We start from the raw sequence: 14,983 nt of genomic DNA on the forward strand, positions 1-14,983 counted from the left end.
CTTTGTTGTAAACTACGCTGTCTATATTCACACATACACGTACCTATAGGTATCTCTATAGTACTATATTGCTATAATATACCTCTTTTATATGTCCTACAGCATTTATTTATCAAATAGTACATTGAAATATAAATCTTCTTTTACCTTGCGTCTCCTTCCAAGATGGCCACTCCCTGGCTCTCTCTCTATTGACGAATTTATTATTAATTGATATCTATGGTTCCATCGATTGTCCACAAAACGTAAACAAATCCTTCGCTGTCACAGGATTTCTCCCAAGATTTCAGTTTTATCGGTTTTATTTATAAACATTATGTGAATTTCTTTATTTGACTGATGCTCAAAGCAGAATGAACAGTGAATTCAATCCATTCTGATATATATATATATGAATATTTTAACCTCTTTGGACTATTTATGTGTCTTGACCCCAAACAAACACCGATGACCTTATGAAGATCACGTGCAGGCGGCTATTACAGGTCTAATACAGGTTTATTTATCGGAAGAAATTTATATTGAAAGAGAACTTCTTTTAGTCTACTAGTAACATTATCAACTGGTCTAATGTATTTAAATAGCATCTGGTGTATTGCTATGAATGATCGAGTGATCATCGTTTCTTGAACCTAAATCACGTTTAAATCACGTGATGTAAAAGTGTACGCGTATAGGTCGTTGCGTTACCCGGCCTGCAGCTACCAATGAAAATGAGAGTCCTTCATATCGGTGTCCATCATCCTACACACTAATAACTGTTTAAGTAGGTAAGGAAGCGTCTCGAAGGTTAGGTTAGGCGAAGAGGATTAGGGGCCTTTGTATATCAGCGTCCAGTTCCTCCTGCGTGGATTAAAAATGGACATTAACATAAACTTTCCCCCTTTAACCTAACCTACAAGGCGGGTCATTACCTACTTACCTAACCGGGAGGGCTAACATCCCCCTTACACTGCCTTATTCTTTGTCAGCCATCATCATTCGCACAGGTGGCCGCTATCATATATACACTCCGAAGTTTAAGTTGGATGATGTTTGGGATGTATGTATGATAACGGCCACCTGTATGTATGATTACGGCTAACTTAGAATGCGATAGTGAAAGGGGGGTCACAGGCCCCGTTAGGTAAGTAGGTAAGGACATGGCTTGTAGGTTAGGTTAGGGGGGAAAATTCATGTTGGTTGATGTCAATTCTTAATCCAAATGGATGGAACTGGCCACTGATGTACAAAGGCTCCTGATGTTCTATGCAAGAGTTCTGTCCATCATTATACAAAGGCCTCCACAGCTTGTAGGTTGGATTAGGTGGTGTTTTTGTGTAGAGGTTTTGCAGAACAACGTACATAGTGTTTTGTAGTACAGTAGCCACTTTTTACGAACGGAAGGAAAATATGAACGCAATTCCCATTTATATGCACGCCGGAGGATTTGGCCGCTAATCTACAAAGGCTCTTTGTTTGTATTTATGAGTATGTTGGTCTATGAACTAATGCTAATTATTCACTGAATGGTATTTGCTCTGCCGTGGTTTGCTTCGCTCGCTGTTAAACATTATTTCATAGCTCCTCTGTTCTGCTATGTGCGTTAGCCGAGTGGGCAAGATTTTGGTGGACAAAAAGTTGGCGACCCAATATACATACACACTACCCCATAGAAGGATGCTGGAGTTATCTGCTGATCGAGACTATTAGGTATTCAGTAACAAATGGTTAACTACTGCACTGTAATTGTTCAGTGGCTACTATCCTCTTGGTAAAGGTAGAAGAGACTCTTTAGCTATGGTAAGCAGCTCTTCTAGGAGGACACTCCAAAATCAACCCATTATTCTCTAGTCTTGGGTAGTACCATAGCCTCTGTACCATGGCCTCCACTGTCTTGTGTTAGAGTTCTCTTACTTGGGGGTACACTCGGGCACGCTATTCTATCTTATTTCTCTTCCACTTGTTTTGTTATAGTTTGTATAGTTTATATAGGAAATATTAATTTTAATGTTGCTACTGTTCTTAAAATATTTTATTTTTCCTTGTTTCCTTTCTTCACTGGGCTATTTTCCCTGTTGGAACCCCTAGGCTTATAGCATCTTTTTTTTTCAATTAGGGTTGTAGCTTAGCAAGTAATAATAATAATAATAGTACAATATTAGTTAAGACATGGAACTCATATAATTGAATGGATCTTGGATCGTTTGTAGTTGGGTGGGACAGACTGGGTGTGAAGTTTTAAAAGTTAGGACTGAAAACAACATTTTAAAATGGAAACGGGTAAATTTAGTTCATTGGGACAGTCGATATCTTTCTTATTACTTGTCAAATTGTTTTTCTTTATGGGAAAAATGTGCTTTATGTTGATCTGATACACCATAATATGATGCTATTTTTACTATTTACATAATATTAGGATTAACCTTTACCCCAGCAACATTTTCTAAGTTCAGCCTGGTCCACACACCAGTCAGAGGTAGCTCCTGCTTAGTTTACAACGTTCTCCATGGTTATAGCCTCTGTCGTCCTAGATTATGAAGCGTTTGTTTTAATATTAATGCTGTCTTATCCATATACATTTTTACCCCTCAGCTAAGTTTGTAGTTGGTTGGGACTCGTTCTGTAAATTTGAAATTAATATTACTGTAGTAATTATCATGAAAGGTTATGTAGGATCATGTCATTATAATGCATAGGTCGCTAAAGCCATTCATATTAAAATACTGTAATAAAAAATATTAGATGATTTAAAGCAGTAAGCAGGATGACATTTGCAGTATGAAATGGGTCTAGGCCTTTTTGTTAATTTTTGCAGCTAAAAATCGTAGGCATATGAGATAGGTGAAGCATACCCTAGGCCAAAATTTAACAAAATTCGATTTAAAAACAGCTTTTGAGAACCTATTAAGTTTAAGTTGAGGACATTTTACATGCCAGGAATGTAACCAGCCCCAAGAAGCCGTATCGGTACACACGATACAGGTGTTCGCTTACTCGCTACGAGACCAAGAACTTACACTGTCGGTCAAGTTGAAGGCTGGCAGGCGTCCCTCTTCCTCCTCCCTTCTGCACAGTCAAAAAACATTTCAGGATCTTGCCTAAGAATGGAAACCCTAGAGAAACTTAGCCTTGGGGGAAGTGAAACCACCATTGATCTCCGAGTTCTTCCCTGATGTGAGGAGCGTGGGTGTGAAGACGATACAAGATTTTCTCATTACCAACCCCTTTTTTACTTGTTTCTCTGTTACCAGCCCCACCAGGATTGATCCCCTCACATTCGGGTTTGGAGGCCACGTAAACAGATACTTATTCTTAATTAACTTTCGGGTCACAGAGCACCTGTCAACTGCTTTTTCCTAGCACTCCAGTCTACGTACAGTCCTTGTACCAAGATCTTCATACTCGCCAAGACAAACCCAGGACATGAGGTCTTCCCACACTACGAGACCAGTCAACATAAAGAAATTGTGCCAACGCACCATTCTACATAATGAGAAATTTCAATTTGCAGAGATCTCTTTATGCACCAAGATCTTCATTCGTGCTGAAACCAGTCCGCAATACGAGATCCTTCTCACACCACGAGACTAGTCATCATAACGAAATCTTCTTAGCGCACTAGTCTACATACCGAGATCTTCGAATGCACAGAGATTTCTTCATGCACCAAGATCTTCAAACTCGCCAAGATCAGTCCTCGACATGAGATCTTCCCACACCCTGAGACCAGTCAACATGACAAAATCTTCTCAGCGCACCAGTCTACTTAACAAGACCTTCCAATGTGTGGAGATATTCATACTCGCCAAAACCAGTCTTCGACACAAGGTCTTCCCACACCATGAGACCAGTCAACATAACGAAATCTTCCCAGCACACCAGTCTACTTACCAAAACCTTCCAATGTCTTGGAAATCTTCATACTTGCCAAAACCAGTCTATGACATGAGATTCTCGTGCACCGGTACCTGTCAACTTTATGAAGTTTCCCCTCGCTAGAAATCTTCCTCATGCATTGAGACCTGCCAATTCGTCCATGCGATAAGGAATCAAGATAAATAACTTCCCAGGACTGTTTTGAGTGGTTGTACTAAGAGGCCATATCACGTTTGCTCAATAGTCTGCAAGGCTACTCTCTACTCAGTGACAGGCTCTCATGTGATGTATCTGCTCTCCGATTTGTGCCTCGGTCCTACTCACACAGCCTCTGATAGCACTTCCTTGTTACAGTATTGCTCTTGTTACTTGCTCGGTTTGGTATGGAAATAGTTAAGGAGGAGAATTCTACTTAAGTACACGTGGAGAACCTCCCCCATAGTGGGGGGAGAGTATTGATTCTGGTCAGTGGCAGCGGAAGCGCAGAATCCCGAGACCCGAGTCTATGTTCGTCAAAGTCCTCGCACTCATTTGTTATTACAGTACAGTGATTTCAGGAGACCGCTGTGGCTCTTGTCAAGGGAGGGGTGACATCTATTGATCGGCACATCGGTACCCCTCAAATGTTGATGTCTGTCCATGAGTTGCCATAGTCAGAGCTTAGGTTTGTATAGTTATGAAAAATAAATTACTTTTAAAATCTGAGATTTTTCCCTTTTGTTGTCCTGCCTTTATTAATTTTTATGTAAGTATTAACTGCAGGGTTTGCCACTAGTTGCACTTGCACACTAAATGGACTCACAAGCCTCAACACTGGGCTGAATTGCATAACCAAAATTTATAAATACTTCCATTAGTTAAAATCTCATTGTTCCTTATGAGAGTACAAACCTTTTATTTAGAAGTATCTTCTGGTGAGCTAGAAACGGTCATTGAAATATGGTAAAAAGATAGTTAAGTCATCAGTAGCTACCATCACCTCGGTATGAATTCTAACAGCTGAGTTCCAGCTAAGCTGAAAACATACTCATATTAAAGGAATCAGTTTTGTATAGTTGTAGAATCAAATTACTCTTAATATTTTTTATATTTATAGGAACATTGCCAATGAAAAGATTTGGGTTTGGGGGATTCAATGTTCAATACCTACTAACAGTCATACTTTCAATTTTATCATGGTTTAACTTCATGGCCCATAATTTACACTATGCACAAATCTTGCCTGGAGCTCTATTTAGAGATTCAGCAACCTTACGTCTACACTTGTCGGTGGGATCAACACAAAGAAAGTAGCATCATCTTCCTATGGAAAGAATTAGATTTCAATGCCAAGTCACATATCGTGGGCATACAGTGTAGTATAAAATCTTCTTTCGACTTTATTGATCTTACTTTATCACAGGGTCAGCCATTCGAGTCGACTTTTTCCACCTATTTCTATTCCTTGTTTCTTCTTCCCCTTAGTCCCACCTCACCCATATCCCTCCTCGCCACATCCATCCATCTGATCTGCTGACACCCCACACTCCTCGTCCCTGTCACTGATATGTTCTTAGCTTTCTTGATTGATTCCAGCTTCTTCTCCTTATTACATGGCCATAGTATCTCAGCACATTTAAATTCGGAAAGATTACTGTACTTCTACTGCATTTAAACTACTTTTCCAGTTTCTAGTGAAAATGTAAAGATTAAGCATTCAGAGGTATTGGTATTGTGAAGTTTATAGGAGGATTTAGTTTGGACTATGATATTCGATAATTTCTTGTGCTACATAGTAATAGTATAAAGACAGTAAATGTATTGAAATTTTTTTAGGGGTGTACGGTATTAAATTAGACTAAAATTAAAGTCTTTTGTGGGACACAACTTCTCTTCAACTACAGTAAAGTTCTTCAGGACCTAAGTTAAGGTGTTGATAACTACATTTTCAATATTTAACTTAGCCGGTGATTATATAGCTGCAACTCTGTTGCTCGACAGACAACTCTACGGAAAAACTCGCCAGCGATCGCTACACAGGTTGCGGGTGTGCCCAACAGCGCCATCTGTCGACCAGATACCCAGCTTTCAATGTAAACAAAGACTCAATTTTCTCTCTGTCGAGGTGTCGACAAGACGTACTTTACTCGCTGTTGCTAAACTGGAGTTTTTCACATCTATTTGGTGAAGTACTATATTCTAGTTTTGAGCTTTTGCAATGCAGGTGTTTTATCTTCATCTTAAATCTTGAACTCGTTTTGGATAGATTTAATTATGGTGACAAAGAGAGTATGGACTTTCTTTCACTTTTAAATGGCCGACCCTTCCCTTAGACGGAAGTGTGTTTAGGCTTTTAGTAATTATCTTATCACGTTATAAATTATTTATAGATTTTCCTCTATATATTTTATATATCTCCGCCTTTATTAGGCCTCTTCGATTAACTTTCCATTTATTATAAACATATAAAAATAAATTCTAATGTTTTGTTTATATGCGACCTTTCCTGAGAGTAGGCGGTCCTAACTTGGAAACCGAAGTTAATCAACGTTGAGCCCTTTATATCGTAATTAGCTTTTAAAGAGCTAAGGATTTAAAACTTTTTAAATGTAATATTTTATGAAAGAATTTCTTTGATAGTCTTCGTACTGTTTTCAAAGATGAACTAACGTTAAGTTTATTTATGCTACGCAGTTGTTGACGTTCAGGACGTTCAACATGCGCTCTATCGTTACGATAGAGAGAGAGTGTATCACGGTTTCACTTTGCAGTAAGAGTAAATCGATTCTGACGTTTTGTTCATTCTTTCTTAGCTTAAATGTTTTAAATTCTATTTTAAAGGAACTTTTTATTTGAAAAACCTTTCAGTTTTTTCCTTTAGTCAAATAACATGTTTTTTTGACGAAATATAATTGGGCTCTTCTCTTAGGTGCGAAATCAAGAGAGAAAGAGAGAAAGAGATAGAGACGGAGGGAGAGAGAGGAGAGAAAACGTTCCGTTCAAGCGGGTAACGTTTTTCTCGAGTTACTCTCGTCCCTAGTCTCTGTACGGGGAGGAAGGATAAAACGTTTTTAGTTTTTTATTCTCGTCCCCAGGCTATGTGCGGTGAGAGATTGAAAACGTAGTTTATATGAACTAGTGTTTAGTCTCTTTCCCAGCCACTGATTTTTTTATCTTAAAATATGTTTTTCAATATTAATCTTACCCGATAATCATGATTATCGGGTAAGTATATTCAAAAATTTATTTTACTAATGAAAATAACATTTTCTGTTTTTTGCTGGTATTAATGAGCTTGCATTATACGACTGATTTCGCAATTACTACCTTTTAATGAAGGGTAGAATTGCGTGTTTCAGGTAGAAAACGGTAAAAGTTTCGATTTCAGTGAAATAAGTGCAAAACAGAAAATCGAAGTGATAAAGTGATATGCGCAAAGTGTTACAGTGTTCGTCCGAGGGTTCGTCTGTTCGTGCCTGTCGTTCACCTAGTCTGGGACCTCTTGCATGCTCCCAAGCCCAGGGGAGAAGTAATGTCAAACGACTTATGGGTTCGAGAGGCCTTGATCAACGAACAGACGTTTTCCCTCTATGGTATAGGGTGTATCTTACCAAGATCTCCCCTACCATAAGACGAGAGAGACGTTGTTTCTCCTCGTCATCCGAAGGCTTTTCGCATAAGAAACCTGTCACAAGGTTTCGAAGCCCTTAAGCGAAAGTCAGTCCTTTCAGGACAGGTCCAGCGTCCTGGTTACAACCATTAGGACAGCTCTGACCCTATGCAGTCATCGGATAACTGCTCGCCGCCTAACAAAAGCGTAACACAGACTCCGAGAGTCTTTTTTGTTGGCAAAGTGTTGCGGTCACAAACGTTACCCTCGTCTCTTACCACAACCATTTCCGTTGATCCTTAATGGGTTGTATGGCAAGACATGCAGTATATGCTTGCCTCCCTTATGGAAGACTATTCTGCCGATTAGTCCGTTGAGTCTAGCCGTTTATCTCATCGATATCCTGGCTTTCAGCCAACCTAACGTTCCTTTGTGCTTACTGTTGATGTTGGCGTAGCTTAGTCACGTCAGTCAGGTTGTTTAGAACCACACTCGATGCGGTCTCGTGTGGTTTTTTTAGCCGCATTTGGACGTTAGGCCACTTGCTGATGCTCCTGTTGAAGTTCAAGACGTTCACTAACAATCGGAGTTGACTTGTTTTGACGCTGTGCGTCAACCTCCGCATTCTAGAGTTGTTTTGACTGCTCAGTCTAGGCAGTCAAAGCAGTCTCGAGTGGACGCTGTGCGTCCTCACGCACCTGTTGGGGTTGACAGTTCAGTTGTTGACATTTCACAGACTGTCAAGCAGTTACATAACATTGCGTTCTGGTCCGCTACTAATGCACCAGTGAGTGTGGACTCTGCTTGTAAAGCATTGCCACCACGGTAGGTCTCTCCCTTGCTTGAGACTCAGCTTTTATCGGACAAGGTTCCTGTAGATGAGGAAGTTTCTGTTCCCCCTCCTACTGATATTCCCTTGAGGACTCTGTCAGATGGAGAGGAGCCTAAAGCTTCTTAGCCCCCTATGGACTTTAATTAAATCATGATGATTTTTTTAAGGATCTTTGTCCGGATCTTTTTGTAACTGCTGCTCCTCGTTCGCCTAAACGTCAGAGCTTACACTAGGCCTAACTACTTCAAAGCCGTTGTTTTTAAGCTAGTGCTCTCTCGCTCTCCTAGAGAGCTTTACGTTGGCTAGGCGACTGGTTTTTCACCAGGAGGAGTTTGGGGGATACAGCCTTTGCTTTCCCTTCTTTTAAACTGGTTTATAGAGCGAGAGTCTGATATGACACGAGAGAAGTTCTCGGCTTGGGAGTTCCTGCCTCTGCCCAGATAGACTTCTCAATTCTCGTAGACTCTCCCTGGCGCCTGGCCAGGAGACGCTCCAAGTTTTTTACAGGGAGGAGTTTGGGGGATACAGCCTTTGCTTTCCCTTCTTTTAAACTGGTTTATAGAGCGAGAGTCTGATATGACACGAGAGAAGTTCTCGGCTTGGGAGTTCCTGCCTCTGCCCAGATAGACTTCTCAATTCTCGTAGACTCTCCCTGGCGCCTGGCCAGGAGACGCTCCAAGTTTTTTACAGGTCAACTTCACAGCTGTTTTCGAGCCTTTGAAGTTTTGCTGTACAATTATGTCATGCATAACAAGGCTTTCAGGGATGGTAAGCGGTACCGCCTCAGTCGCTAACCCCGTCTGTTGCCGCACCTGCTCCCGTAGACCCTAAATGGGCTTTGCTGCAAGACATGCAGTCCAAGCTTGCGTCCTTGATAGAGGACTTTAATGCGGAGAAGGTTGCTACCGAACCTTCTGGCCAACAACCTTCCAACCGGTCGGTTGTGCGCCCTGTTGACGCTGAGGTAACCTACTCGCGTCTGCCAGTTGAGGTGGTTCCTCCACCGATGCGACCCAGTGTGGGTTGCCAGCCGCACGTTGACGTTAAGCGACGCTCGGAGGTGGTTGTTGACGTTCAGGACGTTCAACAACCAGCAGAGGTGACTTGTTTTGACGCAGTGCGTCAACCTCAGCAACCCGGTAGGGTGTTGACTGCACAACCCAGACGGTCTAGACAGTCTCGGGTTGACGCTGTGCTTCCTCGCGCACCCATGGTTGTTGACAGTTCACAGACTGTGCAGCAGTTCCATGATGTTGCGTCCGGCTCCGTCACGCATGCACCAGTGCGACCGGACTCAGCGAGCCAGACGTTGCCCACTCCGTTGCCGTTTCCTCATCAGTTTTCGGATGAGGAACCCTCTGATGAGGACGTTGCTGAACAACAAGACGATCAGCCCCCAGAATAGATCAAGCCCTGCTATCCATCCAGAAGATGCTGAAGAAGGAACGCTGCTCAGTCAGGCTGTGGATGAGTCTGGTAGGGACGCTGTCATCCGTGGAACAATTTGTGTCACTAGGAAGACTACACCTCCGTCCTCTTCAATACCATCTAGCTTTTCACTGGAAAAAGGACAAGACGCTAGAAGCGGTCTCGATCCCGGTTTCCGAAAAGATAAAGTCTTGTCTGACTTGGTGGAAGGACAATATCAACCTAAGAGAGGGTCTTCCCCTGGCTGTTCAGACTCCCAACCACGTTCTCTTCTCGGACGCATCGGACGTGGGCTGGGGCGCGACACTAGACGGTCGGGAATGCTCAGGACTGTGGAACTCGAGTCAGAGGAGCATGCATATCAACTGCAAGGAGCTGTTGGCAGTACATCTGGCCTTGAAAAGCTTCAAGTCTCTCCTTCGAGGCAAAGTGGTGGAAGTTAACTCGGACATCACCACGGCCTTGGCGTACATCTCCAAACAAGGAGGTACCCACTCACTGACGTTGTACGAGATCGCAAGGGACCTGCTCATCTGGTCAAAAGGTCAAGACATCTCCCTAGTAACGAGGTTCATCCAAGGCGACTTGAACGTCATAGCAGATTGTCTCAGTCGGAAAGGGCAAGTAATTCCAACCGAATGGACCCTCCACAAGGATGTGTGCAAGAGACTTTGGGCCACTTGGGGTAAAACCATCCATAGATCTCTTTGCAACTTCGCTGACCAAGAGGCTTCCAATCTATTGCTCTCCAGTCCCGGACCCAGCAGCAATACATATAGATGCTTTCCTCCTAGATTGGTCACATCTGGATCTCTACGCATTCCCACCGTTCAAGATTGTCAACAAGGTACTGCAGAAGTTCGCCTCTCACGAAGGGACAAGGTTGACGTTAGTTGCTTCCCTCTGGCCCGCGAGAGAATGGTTCACCGAGATACTTCGATGGTTAGTAGACGTTCCCAGTAGTCTTCCTCTAAGGGTAGACCTTCTACGTCAGCCACACGTAAAGAAGGTACTCCAAAGCCTCCACGCTCTTCGTCTGACTGCCTTCAGACTATCGAAAGACTCTCGAGAGCTAGAGGCTTTTCGAAGGAAGCAGCCAGTGCGATTGCTAGAGCAAGGAGAGCGTCTTCCATTAGAGTCTACCAATCGAAGTGGGAAGTCTTCCGAGACTGGTGCAAGTCAGTTTCTGTATCCTCGACCAGTACCTCTGTAGCTCAAATAGCTGTTTTTCTCTTATACCTGAGAAAAGGACGATCCCTTTCAGCTCCCACTATCAAGGGCTACAGAAGCATGTTGGCATCGGTCTTCCGGCATAGAGGCTTAGATCTTTCCAAACATAAAGATCTGCAAGACCTCCTTAAGTCTTTTGAGACCACCAAGGAGCATCGTTTGGCTACCCCTGGATGGAATTTAGACGTGGTACTAAGATTCTTCATGTCAGACAGGTTGGAGCCGTTACAATCAGCCTCCCTGAAAGATCTCACTCTTAAGACTCTTTTCCTGGTATGCTTAGCCTTGGCTAAAAGAGTCAGTGAGATTCATGCCTTCAGCAAGAACATCGGATTTTCGTCAGAAAAAGCCACTTGTTTGCTGCAACTTGGTTTTCTAGCCAAAAATGAGCTGCCTTCTCGGCCTTGGCCTAAATCTTTCGATATCCCCAGCTTATCGGAGATCGTAGGCAATGAACTAGAAAGAGTCTTATGCCCTGTTAGAGCTCTTAAGTTCTATTTAAAGCGTACTAAACCTTTACAAGGCCAATCTGAAGCTTTATGGTGTTCAGTTAAGAAACCATCCTTGCCTATGTCAAAGAATGCTTGGTCAGACTTTATCAGATTGTTAATACAAGAAGCTCATTCACATCTGAGTGATAAAGACCGAACTTTACTTAAGGTGAAGACGCACGAAGCTAGAGCTGTAACAACTTCCGTGGCCTTTAAGCAAAATATATCTCTGCAAAGTATAATGGACGCAACCTATTGGAGAAGCAAGTCAGTGTTCGCGTCATTTTACTTGAAAGATGTCCAGTCTCTTTACAAGAACTGCTACACACTGGGACCATTCGTAGCAGCGAGTGCAGTAGTGGGTGAGGGCTCAACCACTACAATTCCCTAATTCCTTATCCTTTTAATCTGTCTCTTGAAATTTTTTTTTTTTATGGGTTGTCCGGAAGGCTAAGAAGCCTTTCGCATCCTGGTTGATTTGGCGGGTGGTCAAAGTCATTTCTTGAGAGCGCCTAGATTAGGGGTTTGATGAGGTCCTGTTGTATGGGTTGCAACCCTTGATACTTCAGATCCTAGGGGTCGATCAGCATCCTAAGAGGATCGCGAGGCTCCGTAAGGAAGACGTACAGTACTTAAAAGGCAGAGTAATTGTTCAAGTCGACTTCCTTACCAGGTACCTATTTATTTTGTTTTTGTTATTTTGATAACTTCTAAAATGAAATAAAAAACTCTTAGCTCATAAAAGTGTAAACATATATTACTGGTCTCTACCCACCATCCTGGGTGTGAATCAGCTATATAATCACCGGCTAAGTTAAATATTGAAAAATGTTATTTCTGGGCTCGAACCTGTGCCGTCCAGTGAATAAGCTCCATTTAGCACTTATTCTTAGGTAATTTACTGCTAAATATACCAGAGAAAAAATGTAAAGGAGTGCTAGGTTAACTAGCTCGCTCACCTATTGGTGTCGGTATAAAATTGGGCGTATATTCCAGAGGTCCCGCACTATTTAGATTAATCCATGACAGAGAACCCCAATAGAGGAGAGCCGTTCAACCTCACTCGGTACTACTAACAATGCATCCACTCAGAACTCAACTCCTTTTAGCACGACGAGTAAAGTAACCCGCATTTTTGTGGTGCTCTCGAATTTTGGTTATTTTCTAGTGAATTATGGCTTCTTCGTCGGTTTCCCAGGAGACACCGTCTAAGTTAAGTACCAAGCTGGGTTTTACTGTGTTTTGAGCAACCTAGATCGTTTAATATTTATATTATAGGAGTTTATTCTCTTCGTTCATACCGATCTTGCTTGATTTCACTACAGTTGGTACTCCTGTTTTTGAGAGCTTTTAATTTTCACTTGCGGTGTTACTTTGTGTATTATTTTTATTATCAAATACTGTATTATTTGTTATTGTGAATATTCATTATTTAGCGTTTAGAATCCTCGTGGTTCAATTTTTGGGCCGATATCATTTACGTATCGCTATGGCTGCCGACCTTCGTGCTAAGGCGGCAATGTTATTTTTAGCCTTCAGGTGTGTCTTTTGTGATTTAATTATTTATGTTGCATGCCTTGCCCAAAAAATTTTCTATGTGTTTATTCATATTTTTAACGTTATTATTATTATTATAATGAATATTTGTGCCATTACTCCGTTTGATCTGTCTGGTTGGGGATCGTCAGTTGGTAGCCCTGCTGCCTCGTATCACGTGATCCTCCCCCACGCTCCCCCTCTAGTTAGGTGGGAGGCTAGGCTTCTCCCCCCTCCACCAAGGGACCGTTGCCTTCCCTCCTTTTAGAGGGGGTAGTTAAGTGTTTATGGACTTTGTCCTCCGGGTGGCCCGGCGGTTTCGTCTCTGTCTAGTCTGGTTGGCCACCGGTCAACAGAGTTGGATCCCGGTGCACCCTATTTTATATTCACTTTTCATTCTGGCTTATGTTATACGAAACCCTCCGGGTTCGATTGGCAGTTCTTAGCTACAGTTCCGCCCCCCTATTATTTTATAACATTTCCTATGATGATTATATATGACAGATCACTACCCCGGAGTCCCTAAAGGAATTGGTATTGAATATACCTTTATTTCCCGGCCCGGGGTCTACCCCGCCCCGGGAAATCAGACACCATGTGTCTTAATTCCTTGTTATTGCATCCTTTTTTATGCTCCCGGCTTGACCGGAATGGATGGCTATACTTTAGTTTCAAGTTAGACTTATGTTTAGGCCCGGGACCTCCGGTCCCGCCCCTATGTAAGAATATTACAGTTAAGCTCTAACCTTGCGTTAGACCTATGTTAGGCCCGGGTCCTCCGGACCCGCCCCTACTTAAAGAATAGTACAGTTAAGCTCTATTCTTGTGTTAGACCTATGTTAGGCCCGGGTCCTCCGGACCCGCCCCTACTTAAAAAAAAAAAAAAAAATATATATAATAATAATAAGTACAGTTAAGCTCTAATCTTGTGTTAGACCTATGTTAGGCCCGGGTCCTCCGGACCCGCCCCTACTTAAAGAATAGTACAGTTAAGCTCTATTCTTGTGTTAGACCTATGTTAGGCCCGGGTCCTCCGGACCCGCCCCTACTTAAAGAATAGTACAGTTAAGCTCTAATCTTGTGTTAGACCTATGTTAGGCCCGGGTCCTTCGGACCCGCCCCTATTTAGGAGAATTACAGTTTCTCATATACTATTCTTTTTATAGATGGTGCATTGTCTGACGCCGGCCTGTGCAGCTGTTCTGCACCAGCCTTGTGGCCACTCCGTCTGCCGATCTCACGCCCCTTGTGGGGTTCAACTGGAAGACGTTGTGGTATGGCACCCGGATAACTGTGTGATTTGCTTCGACCTCATCACTACCCTTGGATCTGACTCGGTGAGTCCTGTTGGCTATATTGCCTTCTTATTTTATTTACTATTAGTAAGATATATATGGTCTTGAAGGACCATTGGGAGTCTCCCTTTTATAAATTCCCACTATTATTTCAGGCATCCCCGGAGCAAAAGTCTGCGGCTCGGGCCACACTGAAGGTGTGGGTTGGTGGGTTTGCCCGGAATGTGAAGTCTAAGCGGCCGTACGTCCTATCTGAGGACTACTGCACCATGGTTTACCCCAACGCCAAGTCTTCAGCTGCTGTGGCTAGGCATGTGGCAGCTCCCATCATTGCCCACATTGATGCCACTATAACGGGTCTCATCGACCCAGAGCAAGATCCATCGGACGCCCCCGGAGGTCTGGAGGATAATGTTGCCTCCATGAACCTGGACGTCGAACCAATGTTGCTAGACGAGCCGGATACAGGTAGGGTGGTAAGTGAGGCAGGTGTGTCCGGCGCTGAGATTCCTATCCTCAGCCCCCGCTCTTTCTTCTTCTTCTGATCGCTCTTCTTTTCTTGGATTTTCTGGGGACCGTGATTCGTCTCAACGTTCATACCCGGTTCCCCCTAAGGATAAGTCTACTTCAAGGACCTTACCCAAAGCCCGCAAGCCTCACAAGACTTCTCATGGCTCTAAACATTGTACGAACCCGTCTTCAAAGACCTCTGGTTCCTCCTCTA

The 14,983-nt window shown here is 43.0% G+C and overlaps 1 long non-coding RNA gene across 1 annotated transcript in view; it reads left to right on the forward strand.

Annotated features, from left to right (window-relative positions):
• Nucleotides 1-235: 235 nt before the first annotated feature.
• Nucleotides 236-14,983, forward strand: part of LOC137657945 (uncharacterized) — a 44,790-nt gene continuing 30,042 nt past the window's right edge. The window contains exon 1 of the long non-coding RNA XR_011047242.1: nt 236-770. This is a non-coding gene — a long non-coding RNA (uncharacterized lncRNA). The remainder of the gene's footprint in view (nt 771-14,983) is intronic.

Source organism: Palaemon carinicauda, chromosome 1 (assembly GCF_036898095.1).
Source record: "Palaemon carinicauda isolate YSFRI2023 chromosome 1, ASM3689809v2, whole genome shotgun sequence".
Taxonomy (NCBI): Eukaryota; Metazoa; Arthropoda; class Malacostraca; order Decapoda; family Palaemonidae; genus Palaemon; species Palaemon carinicauda.